The 16,355-nt window shown below is 45.9% G+C and overlaps 1 long non-coding RNA gene across 2 annotated transcripts; it reads right to left on the bottom strand.

Annotated features, from left to right (window-relative positions):
* Positions 1-6,494: 6,494 nt before the first annotated feature.
* Positions 6,495-16,186, bottom strand: LOC122175207. 2 transcript variants are annotated; one of them, XR_006177342.1, is made up of 5 exons: positions 15,817-16,045; positions 14,747-14,860; positions 13,786-13,824; positions 8,730-13,695; positions 6,495-7,940 (listed from the first exon to the last, which is right to left on the bottom strand). It is a non-coding gene; the product is annotated as an uncharacterized LOC122175207 (long non-coding RNA). The 2 variants fall into 2 exon arrangements; XR_006177341.1 differs by lacking the exon at positions 6,495-7,940 and having other exon boundaries at positions 9,185-13,695; positions 15,817-16,186.
* Positions 16,187-16,355: the final 169 nt, after the last annotated feature.

Below are 16,355 nucleotides of genomic sequence, written 5' to 3' on the forward strand. Positions count from 1 at the left end.
CCCATTCTGATCCTTTCCCCCCCTTCCAATACCCCCCTCAGTTCCTCTTGCCTCAGACCAGATGTCCACAACATGGACACCTCCGTCTGAGGTACCTCACTAGTGCTAATTAGTGAGCCACTAATGCTCACATGTGGAGATTAAGGACAGAATACCCACAGATACCCACATCTGGGACAACTGAAACTGTCCCTGCTGTGCATAATGAGGGTAGCCTATAAAGGGATTTAGCCGAACAAATGAAGTCATGTGCCACAGGAGCATGACTAAGCTTATTTCTTTCCCTTCTGCTTCATCACCTGTATTTTCTAGATCTTCCTTGACTGCAGTGGCTGTTGTGTCATGGACATTCCTGCGTGTCCTCAGCTGTTATCAGCAAGCTTGTCCCAGCTTTTGTGTCTCCTTGCAGGACTTTATTGGATACAGCTAGTGATGGAGATAAAATGAGGGATTCCTTTGCAAACTGTATCCTTAAGTGTCCAGAAGTGAATGAGCCTACAACTCACGTGCAGTACACCATGGAAAAGATTCTCTCATTTTGGTCACTTGAGCTATTATAGGATAACATCATTAACTGTTGCGTGGTCTTGATCAGGCTGCTTACCAACTGCTTGATCAAGGAGAGCAGGCAGAAGTCTTTTGTCAGCAATCTGAGGTGTTTGCAGATCAATGAGCAGCTGCCTATGGGAGCTTCAATTGCCCTGGCATTCTCTGGCCGAGCAGAACAACAGGCCACTGAGTTCAGCCAACTTCTTCACACAGCTGTTGGGGGGACAACACAGGTGATGCTCAGCTGGGTCTCATACTGGCCAACAGGGAGCTGGTCAGGGCTGTGATAGTCAGGGTCAGCTTTGGCTGCTTTCACCTGACATAGACCTGATGATACTTGAAGAGGAGTGTGAAGGCTCCAGCTGATAGAGTTTCCTTACAAGTAAAAGAGTAGACAGGGATGGTGCAGGTCTACTGTTGTGTTAATAAGCATAGGAGCAGAGAGGGCTGATGTACCTCACGGTTTCTTTGCCTCTGTCTTCACCAGCAATGCTTCCCTGGCTTTCATGCCTGAAGGTAGGATTCCAGAGCACAACTACCAAATGGCAGGAGAACTCCTCAATAGCAGCCCTGCCAAGAAGGTCTTGGGCTTCCTTGGTAGACAAAACGCTTTACCTGTGTCAGCAGTGTGTGCTTGTAGCCCAGAAAGCCAACAGTATTCTGGACTGCAACAAAAGAGCGGTGGGCAGCAGGGCAAGGAAGGCGATCGTCCTCTACTCTGCCTTCATGAGGCCCCATCTAAAGTATTGTGAATCCTCTTGTGTCCTGGCCCATCTCATGGCTTGGAAGATCATGATGATCTTACTTCTGTCTCATCAGCTGATGGCAGGTCACAAGAAAGCTGGCAGGTTGGGTAGTGATTGCTTGCTGAGATAATGGATCTTTTCTGAATGAGGCATCTGGAGGGAGAAATACTGCCACAGAGTTCAACTTGGAAGATGAAGAATAGGTATGAGCAAGAGGAAATGTCACTTAAAGGGCAGTGCTGTGAGGCCAGTGATCCACCGAGGTAGATCCTGGGAAGAAGGTCCCACAACACCTACTGTCACACCAGTCCTTTGTGCTGCATTCCACGTAATTCCATGTAACTGCATTCTACCCTGATTTTATATCCATTTTCTTTCAGAGAAAGCCAGCACAACATTCCCCTATAGATCAGTACTTTTAAATAAAGGAAAACAATCTTTCTTTCTCTATTTCTTTGAACTTCTTTTTTTTTTTTTGGAGGAGCGCCGTGCGCCCGCGGCCGGGGCAATTTTCTAAAAACAAATCTGTAATACCCTGTAATACCCTACAAATCTGAGCCCTGCAGAGTTATAAAAGTACAATATTCTGTATTTCATGGAACACAGTGCACCAGAACACTTCCTGCCCAGGGTCTGCATTCTTAGATCATAAAATCAAACAACTATAGACTTCTTATTGGCCACTTCAGTAATGTGAACTAGTGGAAGGTGTCCATGCCCATGGTATGAGGTTTGGAGCTGTTCTTTAATGTCCCTTCCAATCCAAATCTGCGATTCTATTAATTTGCATCATAGGAATTAGAAAAAACTCACCACTTGTGTGCAGGAAAGGGTGGGACAAGGACGGTCACTGCCTGATGGGACACAGAGCAGTGTGAGAAGAGAGCAGAGGCAGTGCTATGAGGGACAGCAGCAACTCGCATGGCATCAGGAGACAGACAGGTAGGAAATGCACAAAGGGCACTGAGAGCTGTAAGGGAGCACTGCGACCTGGCAGGCAGTCAGGGCTCACAAAGGCAACAGTGCTCAGGGAACCCACTGTGATGCCATCTCAGGTCCAGATGACCAGGGAATGAAGGGATGAATGGTGTCTGAACTACCAAGTGAGAGTATGGGTATAGCAAAAGAGGGGAAAGTGTTTCAAAGTAGAAATACAGTATGTGAGAGCTGATAATGGGAAATAACTGCAGCAGAAAGAGGGAGGACTGAGGTGAACAAAGGTCAGTGGAAAAGATGTGGAGCTGAATGCAAGGGTCCAGCTGTGTGTGGACAGGGATCTGGTCAGTGCTGGACTGAGCAGACGCTGCCTGGTCACTGTGCTCTCTCCTGTTCTCATTAAACCCTCCTCCTGGGTATTCGCTGTGTGAATGCACTCGCAATTGTGTGTGTTTGGGGTGAATGTGCTAGCCAAGCTCAGGTGGGACTGAACTTCCCCACAGGAAGGAGATTGTTTGGGATTGTACATACTTGAGGCATTTTGGTATAAGCATCAATTAAAAAACGGGGATTGGTGTTTTCCTTGCTACTTCTTGACTACTGAAAGGAGGTTGCTAAAAGCCCTCTGTTTTACCAAAACTATTTTATTTTTCTCCTAATGTAAGTTTTTGTGAATTAAATTGGGTTGGCCTTGGGAAAGAAGGTCCCAAGGTGTCAGAGTTCAGCACTTAACCCATGGAGTTAGGCAGTTGTGCTTGAGAAACAGCTGTATTTTTTGAGTGAGTGGTCATTTATAGAAGCAGAAAAACCATCTCTGATGCTAAATTAAAGATGAGGTTTAACACTCGGTGCCATTATAGGTAAAAATACTCAGACTCCATTTACCAGGAAGAAAATCCAGTGAACGTGGATAAGGAGCAGTCATTGCAGGTTTCTAGGCACTGCTTTACCACAAAAGTGAGCGTTTAAATCCAGTTGGAATCTATTGGGTAACTTCTTTGGCATGTCCACTACTAATATTATATTTCAGGATAGAAAGAAAAGGTAAAACATTAATGAACAAAAAATGTTCAGTTTCAAGAAGATGTTGTTTTGCATGATGTGGGGCTTAGCAAGGATGGCAGAATTCAGGAGATTATTCTTTAAATGACCCTCCCTGTATTTCAGCACTTGCATTGCTAGCTCCAGCTTACAATATCCAGGCATTAACATGGAGCTCCCTCGGTGCTGTCAGTTCCTGTAGCCAGTTTTAAACATCCCTAAGCTGGTTATTTCAGAACTGAAAATATAGCACTCATTTTTCTGTCAAGGCCAATGTCTGCCCTTGCCAAGTCTGGAATTGTAAATCAAAGTTATTTCTGAAGCAGTGCAGCAGCTATGAGAGAGAGGAGGAGGAAAACCATGAAAGAAAGAATACTGCAGACACCAATGTCAGTGAAGAAGTAGAGGAAGAAGGTGCTCCAGGTGTCAGAGCAGAGCTGCTCCTGCAAGCTGTAAAGAACACCATGGTTGCCCCTGGCAGCCCCTAAAGAACCACATCCAAACAGATTCCTGCACTGTGACCTGTTTGAAGGACAGAATTGAGAAACAAGGGGCCATCAGAAGCCATCAAGGGATGAAAGGGGGAAAAAGGTATTATCTGTTACATATGAATTAAGGCAGAACGTAAATAAATGGAACAGGGAGCAGAAACAACAGCAAAGTGTTTTTTTTTTTTTTTTTTTAATAACCTACAGAAATTGATTTTGCTTGGATTTGTGTCAGGCACTCGGGCCGCACTGTCCTCTTCCTCCTCCTCTGTCTCCGACGCCTCCCCCGGAACCCTCAGCCCCGCTGCGGGGGTCCCGGCAGCGCTCCCCCCTGGCTCCGGCTCTGAGTCGCTCTCTGAGGCCTCGCCCGGCACCAGCGTGGGGGAAAGAGGGGCGGCGGAGGTGGAACTCGGGGGAAGAACGGCCCCAACAGGCACGGAGACCGCCGGCCCCTTCTCCCGAGTCCCAGGGGAATACCCCGCAAAACAGGCCCGTGACTCTCCGGCCCCGTGCCTTCCCAGCCCCACGGGGCACCCAGAACACGTCCTGCACCCGCAGCTGCAGCAGGACGCCTCGGATTCCCTACTCAGCCCCACGTGACCCCCGCGCTCCGGGGTCACGTGACGCTCACCCCGGCCGCTGCGCGTCGCGTGGGATGACGTCACGCCTCCGTGCGCCCGTTACCCGGACTCGCCCTCGCTCGGACCGCTCACGCGCAGAGCGGACACCTCGCGTGGCCTTGCTCGTCCAATCGCCCCTCCGCCCAAGCTTTAAGTGACAGCCAGGGCAGCCAATTGGCTCCGCAGAGACGAAGGGGCGGATGAGGCTCTCCCGGAAGACGTAGCGGGGGCGGCCGTGCTCATAACAGGCGGCGACGGCAGCCAACGAAATGACCGAACGGGCAGGGCTGACCAATAGGAGAGGCGGCGGGCGGGGCGTGCAGGAGGCCGTGCGGGACCGCAGCCCGCGCCTAGTGCGCGGTTGTCCGGTACGGCTGTGCGGGCCGGTGCGGAAGGGTGAGAAGGGCCCCGTAGTAAAAACGTGAGGAAAAGGCTTCACAGGGATTAAGGATTGGGTGGGTGGGGGGGAGAGTTAAAGTTTGTAGAAACAAGACTGTTAGAAAAATAAGGGATGGCAGACACTGGGTCTGGGATAACGAGGGGATGAAAGCCGTAAAGAGAAGGGTTTGAGAACAGCCTGAGGATGCTTGGCAGCAAGACGATTCGATGTCCGCCGGGCGAGCTGAAATGGGGCTGGGGGGGGGCTGCCCCTCCCACAGGGTCAAAAGTTAACAGGGAGAAAGACTGCGAGCCTTCGCGAGGAAGATGAGGATTCTTCATCCCACGACCGCCAGGATACCCTCACCATTCACTGTGCACTTGCGAGGGGGAAGCACATGCTGATGGGTTTTTGGAATGTAATGAACGCGTATCCGAATTCCTGGAAACTACTGATCACGTATTATTTCGGCCTCTATCTGTAGCACACTTTTTCCTGATGCTGTGTGAAGTAGGAGCAGCTCTCCCCCTTGCACCCAGCATTGCAGCCCTGATTAAACGTACCTGCTTTTATAACTGCTTTGTGGTCATAGTCTGATTCTACACGTCAGCGTGCACCCCTCCTCGGGGCAGCGTGTGCCACGGCCCTCCTCAGGAAACATTTCTTCCTCCTATGCAAACCACCGAGCGCCTTGGCCGGCACTCTCAAAATAAACATGCAGAGCTGACAGACTTATTGTGGGCTGGGAGACAAATCTTCTGTGTGTGTGTGGGGGGGGGGGGGGGGGGGGGGGGGGGGGGCCTTGGGGGGGGCTCCCGGGGGCGGGGGGGGCCACAGATGTCACTGAGATATGAAATGTCTCTGCAGAGCTGGAATTCAGGAGCTGAGGAGATACGAAGGGTTCCCACTGTGCTCCTGAGTGCCCCTTCTCTCCTGGCTGCACGCTGAGGGCATGTGGAGGCAGGAACAAAGGACAGGAGCAAGGGCAGAGAACTTCCTTGCTTTTTCAATCTTCCTAGAAAAAAAAAATATCTAAAATCTTTCACATGTGCACAGGATCTGTTGAGTCCCAGCCTGAACCACTGGTTGAGCACCTGCGGAAAGGACCTGCTCAGCCCTGGGAGCACAGGTGAAGGCAATTCAGGAAGGGCTGGAGCCCCCATTTCAGGGCTGACTGCCACAGGAGAAGGATCTCTTTCTGGAGATCCCTCCTTGGTAGAAAATTCCCCTGCAAACCTGGAATCTTCTAATGGAACTGCCATTACCCAATCAGAGCATTAACCAAAGTCACTACTCATAGCAATTAATAAGCTCTTTGGAGAACATAAACAAAAAGCCAGAAATCCCCACGATCTTCTACTTCTCACCATCCAGGAAGTACAGCAGGCATCCCTTCATCCTCACCACCATGGAAGTGGCAGCAGTTCCAGCTGTGCCTGTCTCCAGTTCTGCCCCTTTCAAGTCCCTCTCCTGCCTCTGACGTAGCCCTGACCAGGCTCTGCTGTGCCCCGATTCCCTGTTTAGCCCATCCCTGTTCCCGTCCTGTCCCTGATTCTCCACATTTCCTTGCCCATGTTCTGGTCCTGTCCCTATCCCTACCCTACCACTACCTCCACACCTATCCTCACCCTTTTCTTTATCCTGTCACTGTCCCTGCCCCTCTCCTTTCCCCTTACTGCCCATCTCCTGCCCCTGTCCGTATCACTTGCCCTGCCCCTACCCTAGACTTTTCCCTATCCTGCCCCTGTCTCTGCCTGTCCCTCTTCTGTCTCCTTCTCTCCCCTGTCCCTACTCCAGGCCGCTGACAGAATCTCCTGGCAGCCCTCCAGGGGAAAGAAGGAGATGGCAGGGGAGAATGGACAAGAGGAAAGAGCAGAAAGGCAGTGAAAATAGGATTTCTTGAAAATAATTAATACAGCTTTCTTAAGAGACCAGATTTCTCATGATAAGACTGATGGTTTTCCACTTCCTGAATTATAGAGGACACATAAACACAGAGGGTTAAATAAACCCTAGCAAGAAGGTGCCAAATTCTAAAGCAAAAGACCCGGGAACAATTCCACCTACTGCACTCAATGGGACGTCTTACCTATTTGCAGAGCGCCCGATGCAAGTGGGTTGGCTGTTTTGGGGGAGAACGATTGGGAACGATATTCCAATTTGTATCCTTGGAAGGAGATATTTTGGAAAACCTGGTCCTCACAAACTGCAGAGCCTCAAACGACCCCGGAGCAGAGGCCTCCTTAGTATATGGGAACCCCAAGAAATCTGAAGGACAATCAGTAATAGGGTTGGGAGGGAAACAAATGCAACCTGTGAAAACACAAATACAAATGAAAACAGGAAACCTCCTGAAGTGATTGTATCCTGTCATGATTGTCCTTGTCCCAGAAAACATCACAGGGATAGGTATTCCAAAAGGACTCACCTTGAATCTTCCCAGCGGTCAGCACCAATTTGGAATAAAGAATTGCATTAGTGCTCTGACAATTTTAGTGGGAAAAGTAAAAATGCCTGCTGCGCAGATTCCTCCTGCAACTGAAGTAGTGACAATGAAACAATATAGCACCCTGGGGGTTGGCATGAAGAGATATCAAGGACAATTAATGATTTATTGGATGCAGGAGTTTTAAGTCAACTACTGCAGCTTGGAACAATCCAATATGGCCTGTCAAAAAGTGATGGGTCGTGGAGGGAATTAAATAAGCACACCCCACCTCTCACAGCGGCTGTAGCAGGTAACCATTGCTTTAAGAGAAGAGGTTCAGTAGCATTCCAGAAGCGGGTATGCTGTAATTGATGTAGCTAGTGCATTTTCCACCATCCCAATTGCAGAGGAACATGGCAGGGGTGACAAGATACTTTCTGTAGATTGCCTTAGGGCAATCTACAAACTGCACAGTCCAACCATTTGCCACAGAACAGTGGCTGAACATCTGCATGATTATAAACTGCCTCCTCACATGCAAATAGTCCATTATACAGATTATATGTCGTATCTTTGTGCACATAGGATCCCTGAGACACAAACTCCTGAACACATCTGGGACTAGGAGTGGATCCAGCTGTGCTGAGGAACCTTACCTCTGCGGTTTGAAGAGTTCACACAGCCATGGGGTTGGGTCTGATCCTCATGACACAGCAGGAGAGAGTCCTGTAGGTGTGTGTGTAACCCTGTCCTCTATGTGGAAAATAACCAAGTGAATCCAGCCATCTCCAGTCTTGTTAAGGCACTGTTATATCTACTACAGCATATCTATGCTCATCAATAAATACGTTCCTGCTTCCCCCTTAGGAGTGTATATTGTAGCTGTATCTATCTGTTATAAAGAATTGTTTACAGCTAATGATGTTTATAGCTAATGGTGGTGACCATGTTGAAAAACAGTTTTGTAGCTGAGAATTCACTCTATGTATCTGTTGTCATTTCTATGGAAATAAATAGGAGGCATTCCTTTCAGAGCAATTTGCGTACATCAATGAGCCATCATCCTAATAATACAGTAATACTAATGATTGGAACAGAAAAAAAAAGATTCTGAGAATATCTTGTGTGGGGATGGAACAACAAAACCATCACTGTAGTCAGCTGCAGTTATTCCCCTGGGAATGAACTGATGCCAGTAGAAAGGTCACGACCACTTCCGACACAAACTATACCAGCATTTCAGAGCACACAGCCTTGGAATAAACCCCAAGGATAAATCAAACTGCATCTCTGTTCCAGCAATTTTTTTCTTCAATATACGTGAATTGACTGGGAGGTACTAATCCTGCACATTCATTGTACCATTGTGTCTTATGGTAAGAAGAAAAGCAGGATGTTTAAGACTTTGTCAGGCACAGAACCTCCAGCACCAAAGGTGAGCAATTCTGAATTCTCGGTACCTTGTCATAATTTGTGTGCATGCACAAGAAACAGTGCAACTCACTTTACAAGAGCAACTAAATGCATTCAAGGCATACTTACAAAAGACTCTGAGGTAGAAAGCTGCTCGCTGAGGCAAAGATCAGAAATGAGGCAGGGGAAGCCTGACAGATTGAGAGTGATTAAGTGTCTGAATAAAGAAAGGAACAGAAGGAATAGACATTACTAGAATCTACCAGACGCCAATATTCTTTTGAAACACATACTGTACATGAAGAATAAAAAGCAACACAGGATCAACCCGCAACTATTTATTCCACTGTCCCAGTAATGACTGCTATTATATAAACTCTATGTATTTTTAATACTGCTGTTTAAAAAAAAAAAAAAAACAAACACAAATTCCTCCTCCAGTACACAATCAAATTAAAGTTAATTTATGATACAACTACATACAAAGTTTAGGTAGAAAAAAAGACTTCTGGTGGTCTCGGTAACACAGCTACATAAGCACTGTACAGGATATTCACAGATACGGCATAAATCAAAGCTGGCTCTTTGTAACAGAACATTTCCTTTGTTTATTCCATTTTTGTTGATGTACATTACCATAGCTTTGATTATGACAATAAGGTTTTCTGGGCCATCTGTCAGAGCTGCAGAGCTTCCACCTCCTTCTAAGTGTCCGTCCACTCACAAGTACAACCAGCCTGGCTGAGTAAACTATGCTGCATGTGCTGAGATGCAATTATTTTCTTCCAATTTCTGTTCTGTTTCATCTTAGTAAAATATCTGTGATTTCTAGTCCAAGCAAATTAATTTCACATACAAAAATTATTTCCAACGTAAAGTAACCACATTTCCAAAACAAATTCTACCCATAGAAGATGATTACAGAATTATACTAAGCACATCTTAAAACATCAGTTCTGTGGCAGACAGAGTAAAGAGACCAGCAAAAGAAAGTACAGAAGGGCTTCTCCCTACGGAATAACTGACTATAGGAGGTAGAGCTGTTTGTCGGGGTTTCTTAGTGTGAGCGAGCAGAAAAGAGGAATGTGACCTCAGGAAAGTCTGAAGTAACATGGAAATGGGAAGAGCTGCCCAGGTGTTCTGAACTGTTCAGATGACATGACAGTCATTTTCTTGAACAGTGTTACATATGCAGTAATGAGCAGAAGAATGAAAATTAAGGCATTTGCCTTCATCTTAATGGCACTGTATGTGCCGCCTCTCTGCAGAACTGTGGCACAGACAGCACAAGACTACTAAGAACTTGCACAGTAATTGCCAAGCCACGTTTTCAGAAGCCAGCATGACAAAGTATTTCCCTTTTCCCACACACAAAGAAATGCTGACTTAGACAACAATCTCAAGTGGGATAAGAATACGGAGGTACTTCATTCTATTTTCTCAAACTGAAAGATATCAAATGTCTACTTAAGGATAAAATAAAATGAGCAAAAAAGAACATGGAAAGCACACTAACCTCAGCAGGTACTTCAGATCAAAGTACTCTAATAGCAATAACAATAGCAGGCAGTAGCTTATTTCTGCACATGCCTAGTGGTCAAATTTGCTTGCTCTTAGATCTTTCTGCTTCCTATTGAATTACCTTAAAGAAAAAGAAGGCTTATTTATCACACTTTCCACAGAACTGCTTTCATGCTTTACAAAAAATAACACAGCTAGAGAAAAAAGACTCAGTAAAGCTCTCTGACAATACAGGGATGCATACTTCCTACCTCTCACCCAAACAGGCGCAGCACCCACCCTGAGGCTCTTGTGCCCTCACTGGCACACACTGACCAAAGGGGAATCCTTCATAGCAATCAGCTGCTGAGTTACACAAAGTCATTCTGGGAAAATCGGTTTGTTGTTCATATGCATAGCATTACACCAAGTTAGTACAACCATCTACACCTCGTTTTCTCCACCACACAGTGGAGAAACAGCTTCCTGGCTAAAAATAAAAATATCTTCCAATGCAAAAACAATGTTCCCAGATAAAACATGGGAAAACAATCCAACAAGCAACCTTCCCCCTCACCCAACCATCCTTCCCCCCACAAAACAGACAGAACAAACCCACAGGAAAGGAAAAGACAGCAAATCCACTTCCTGAACCAATTCCCAGTGTTGAGAACTTTAATAAAGAAAAACCAATACATTCTCTGCCTGTACCACCACAAAAAACTGAACATTAAATGAAAAGAGCAACTGACGGTTACAGCCTCCAGCTGTACCTCCTAACCAACGCAGCTGTTAGAAAAAGTTATAAGAAAGTCTGTTTGCTAGTCTGTTTTTTAGGCTGGATAGATACCCCAGACAACAAAACCCTCATACCTATTATTTGTAACTGGAGACACACAACCTGAGAGAGACCCTAAGAAACATACAGCTAGATTAACTTTATGATGTTCTTTTCCTCCTGTGTTTTTCGTGCTAGTTCTCAAGAACATCCCCCTTTTGAATAGATCTTCAGAATCTGAATGATACCTGAACTCAGCTGCATAGGCCAAGGTGAAAACGTAACTCAAAAATGCCATACAACTTACACAACATTTTTCTCACAGAAGTTAAGGACAGCTGTCCTGACACCTCAGCATTTCTGAGTTCAGGCTGACAGAGGAGTGAGCTGCAGTTTCTCTCTTGTCCTGACACAGCAGATGGATGTGCTGTGCAGTACCTTAGGCAGTCCTTACGCACGCAGCTTTAAAAGCTATCAGTAGTGCACAACACTTATGAGCTCACGTTTCCGTTCACGCAGGTTTGCTTTAGGATCCGAGCTCAACATCCTGCACTGCTGCATTGCTGAAGGTTCTGCCATCTCCACAGCCCGCAGTTCCTGCTGAGTTACTCAGGCGTTTGGCACTGGTTTTGTCCCAGGATAGAGAGGCCTACCCAATATATTAAGAAGAGCACTTATCACAAAAAGAAAAATCAAGGCCTAGAAGTACAAACAGCTGCAGTAATTCCTCTCCTCCAAACTGAAAGTGAAAAGCACACTTGCATTGAGATAATACCAGTAGAACAGAAAAGGTTGCATTACAGAGCAATCTGTAACATAATGCAGCATTCGCATGAGTAAAAGATTATTTCTTTAGAACACAGCAGCATAAGTAAACCTAGCTTTACGTACATCACGCCACCTCCACAGCTTGCTAACGCAAAGCTTCATTCTAATATTGCCCTTGGTGACCTGTAACAGTAACCTTAAGGTGCTAAAAGAGAAGCAGCACAGTCTTGTACTGCCTTAGGTCAAGCTTTAAATACTTATTGTCAATAGCAAGATACAGCACAAGGTCCCAGTTGAAACATGCAGCTGCATTTACAGCTTAGTACCCAACTCAGCTCTTTTTGTACACCTTGACAAGCTCAGCTGCAAAAGGCACACTGGGTGGGCTGCAAGAGCTGCAGAGCGACTCACTGACAGTGACCAACACCCAACCAAAGCTCATTTCCTTCACAAGACCTCCTCCCTAATGAAGACTGCTGATAATACAAAGGTAACGAGCACATCGTACACATTTCTATCCAGAAGTCAATAATCAGATGTAGTATAACTCTGCAAAACATGACCGCCGTGCGACAAAACCCAGGATGAGAAGAACAAGTCAGCTGGCTGCATGCTTCCCAAACACTGCACTGCCATCACAACTAAATGGGAACTGAGAATCCAGACATTATTGTAACAGAAAAGTAATCAAAGCCCCAGTGAGCTTCTGGATCTCACCAGTTTCTCTGAAAACAAAGTGGTGGAAGTGAGTAATACAAGTCCGTATGTAAAACGTGTCTATGTAATTAAAGTATGCAATGCATGTTTCCTAAAGCACTATAAACTCGCTGAGGTGCAACTCCTGCCTACTGTAGGCAAATCAGGAATAAACCACCACAGAAAAATTAGTTATGCACCACCATATTATAATTGCTATTTCTCAAAAAGCCTCTTGCAAGTGATCAAAGTTTATTAGCTCAATGCCTAAGGAAGTTTCTTTATACAATTCCTGCTTACCTGTCCTGCTATAAACTTTGACCATAGATCAGTTTAACAGACTACAAGTGTATCACACAGCCTTACATATAAATAAGGATAAAGTGTTTCAGAGGAGAGCACTCCCATTTTTCAGGAGCAGGCAGAATGTTATCTATGCCAGCCTCATGAAAGACACTTAAGTTACAGAGGGCTTTTCCCTCCTAATGTCATGTCACATTTAACTGCTATACGCCATTTTCTGTATTATTCTGCTAAAACTAATCACTGAATGAAATAGCTGCAGATGCTGCCACGGACAAATGACACAACTGACCTTGTATAGCATACAAAAACTAAAAGAACTTTTTTAATAGCAGCTGACTGGCTGATTTTAAGCAGAAGGGACCCAATTCCTGCAAAGTTGTGCATGGAGACGAAAAAAAGAATCAGCAGTTTTCTTCACACACAGATTAACCCTTACTTTCTTTTGAGAAGAAATGCATTTCCTTCTTAGCCTCAAAGCAGCAACAAGGACATGAATAATGCATATAGTAGAACTTATATTAAGATTCCACTTCAGCATAACATAACTCAAAGAGAAGTGAGCTTCCAAAGAAGGGTGTGCAGGGAAGGAAACAGTGACAGCACAGTGTTAACTGATGTGAAATACTGTCTCTTTCCAACTGATGTTCTAAATGAGGTTATTGACTTTTGCACAGTTAAAATACAGAGCTCTTACTTTATGGAAAAAGTAAATCAGACCATGCAGTGAAAGCTTGGAGCTGTACAACAATAATTAAAGGACATCATATCCACTGGAACTTCACTTGAGAGTCTGAAGGAATTCCAGATCTCTGACTTACAAATTAAGCTGTTTTCCAGCCATTAAGAAGACGAATTTGTACGGTTCAACTGCAGCCTCCTTTAAAATGCCCTCCATAGCATACACGGACTTACAAAGTTCAAAATAAAATCTTCAGATTAAAAAAAAAAAAAAAAAAGTCTAAGGATCCCGTGTTCCTGTTAGTGCTTCATGCCTGCAGCTACCTCGAGAGGTCAGGAAGCAAAGTTGTCACAGGATGAAGGTCTCTTCTGTAGAGAAAAATCAGACAAGCAAAGCACATGTGATAACAAGGGAACTTCAGAAGCCCATTTCACTTTTAAGAAGGAAAACAGACATACCTTCATCCATTTTCTATGAAATGCCCTTTCATTCCGTATCTATAAACCAAAAAGTAAACAGAATACAGAATAGAATATTTATTGATATACAAAGTAGTAGCGCATGCACATAAATAAATATTTCACCATTGTTACTGAACTTTTTCATCAGCCCTCCCAGGAAATAATGAAAATTCAAGGCAGGTGCTTATTTCTCTCATCCTTCGGCCCACAGCTTGCAGCCTTACTGAAAAGAACACCCATGCTGTGAGAGCTCTCTACAACGCTTGGCCTCGTCACACATTATATGCTATTAACGTCGTCTCTACAGCTTGCAGACAATGCTTTTCTCCACGATTTCACTTCAAGACGTGGTCATACAGAATGTCAGTAACAACATGAAAACAGGACGTTACTTAAATACTTCACATGCAGAACTTATATTCTACTGTAAAAGCACAGCAAGGCAAAAACTTGTGTTGGACACACACCTCCTACCCCACTCCCTCCAAGGTCCATTTCTCAAGCATCAACATGTTACCAGAGTCCAAGAGTGACACTGACTGAAACAGTCAGCAACAGGAAGGAAAACACTCCAGAAGAGATGGACACTGCATGTACCTTCCCACAGTGCAATGCAAAGGGCAGACTTTCTCAGTGGAATGGGAACCACAGCTTGAGAAGCTTTACTGCAGACAGTGAAAATTCAGAAATGCAGCCTTAACGATATTTACCATTGCGATCAGGTCTAAACATTAACATCATTTGACATGAGAAGATTATTGGGAAGCCACTGCCTAGGATGTTATGCTACTGCAGAAAAGCAAAACAGTCTGAGAGAAGCATCAATGCAAGCATACCAAGTCCTAGAGCTTCCCTACTTTGTCTGGTGCCACATAAAAACATTGGTCCGTTAAAGTAATTAAGGGTCAGATGTGTTTGTTAGAACAAAGAGCATATAAAACCCAAGGCTTGGATTTACCAATCTGTTCAATTTTGAGGTTCCTCTCTTTAGCTTCTCTCATCAGCCACCGCTCACAGCCTCAGAAGTAGCTCTCATCATTTCCATAGCACATCTCAGAGAACTCAGTGCCTTCTAGGAAGGAGACAGACATTATAAAGACATTATAAAATTCTCTGCATTGCTCACTGCCACACTATGCAGGCAGGCACACTGCTCCAGCATGGCTCACACATCCTTTCCTCTGTACTTCAAAACAAGTAGTGAAGGGAAGAAACAAAGCTGCCACTCTTCATTCTTATCATGTTAACTCAGCATAAACGTCTGGGTATGTTTCCCTTTTTTGGGGGGAGGAAGCACTCTGTTTCTTGCTTTTTTAAAAAGAGACTATGCTTTCTTTTTTTGCAGCAGAATGTGATTAGCTATTGGGCATTTTCTATTCCTAGATACAATAATGCTAAAACCTGTATTTATGATTACCTTTGTCTCAGCAACCACTGAGAAATTCACAGGGTTAGGATCATAAGAAAAATAATCACCGTTGAAAGTACAATTAGCAGATAATGGCCACATGGTGACGTATAGGGGAAAGAGAGTAAGGGGAAAAAAAGAGCAGCACGAATTGAAATCCAGTCCCTTCTCAGACTTTGCTCACAGCAATCACAGACGCATTTCTACAGTGCGGGGGCGAGAGGAGGAGGAAGGTGAAAGGGAGGAGAGCACCGTCTTCGGAATGCGAGTGTAAATTTCCTTCACGAGTCTGCGGACACCAAAAGTGATATCTTTCGTGCAGCCTCAGCACAGCCACAGAGCACACACGGCACATCTCAGCGAAGAGAGCACGGAGGACACGTTGCTGCAGCATCACCGGCAAGAGAACCCCGCACAGCCCCCAGCCGCTGGCTGCCCATCAGCTCTAACCTCCCCCTGGAGGACGCGTAACGGGGCACGGAATTCGGCCAGGGAAAGGAGAGGGAAATCAGGCTGAGGACAAGAACTGCGAAACAGAACGTCGTTCGGAGGACGATCGCTCTCCCCTCCCACCAACCACAACTCTCCCTCCCCGCCTGCGTCTCACCGGACCCACTCACCCCGCTGCCGCCGATCCCGGCCCTCCGGCGCCGTCCCGTACATAAGCGGCACCGACCCTGAGAGGCCCTGGACCCAATAGGAGCCGACCGCACGACGCGACCAGGACGAGCGGACAAACCCAGCACCTCACCGCCCTCACGACCCACCGCCCGCCACGTGACCGCGACCCGGCCGTCACTCGGGCAAGGCGGCCGCGGGGTGAAGCTGGCGGCCATTTTCAGAAAGGGCACGGCAAGTTCAGAGCGGCAGAGAGGTGCGCTGTAGGGGGGCGCTGAAGAGCGGGTGAAGCAGTCGAGGAGCCATGTTGAGTGTGGGAACGCTGCTGGGCGGAGGCCGCGTGTTTGCACCGCGGCTGGACGGAGCTTCTAACATTCTAAACTCTTCTAATTCGGTAATTGGTAAATGCTTCATTTCACGTATATGGCGCACGTGCAGGTAGGTCGTGAGTCCTTGAAATTAAGAGATCCAATATTTATGTTAAAAAACAAAATGCAGTGAAGGCAAAGCGATGGCAAATGTATTTCTCAGAACTTGGGGA

Source organism: Lagopus leucura, unplaced genomic scaffold (assembly GCF_019238085.1).
Source record: "Lagopus leucura isolate 7727_CA_CO unplaced genomic scaffold, USGS_WTPT01 Super-Scaffold_739, whole genome shotgun sequence".
In the NCBI taxonomy this organism is placed as follows: Eukaryota; Metazoa; Chordata; class Aves; order Galliformes; family Phasianidae; genus Lagopus; species Lagopus leucura.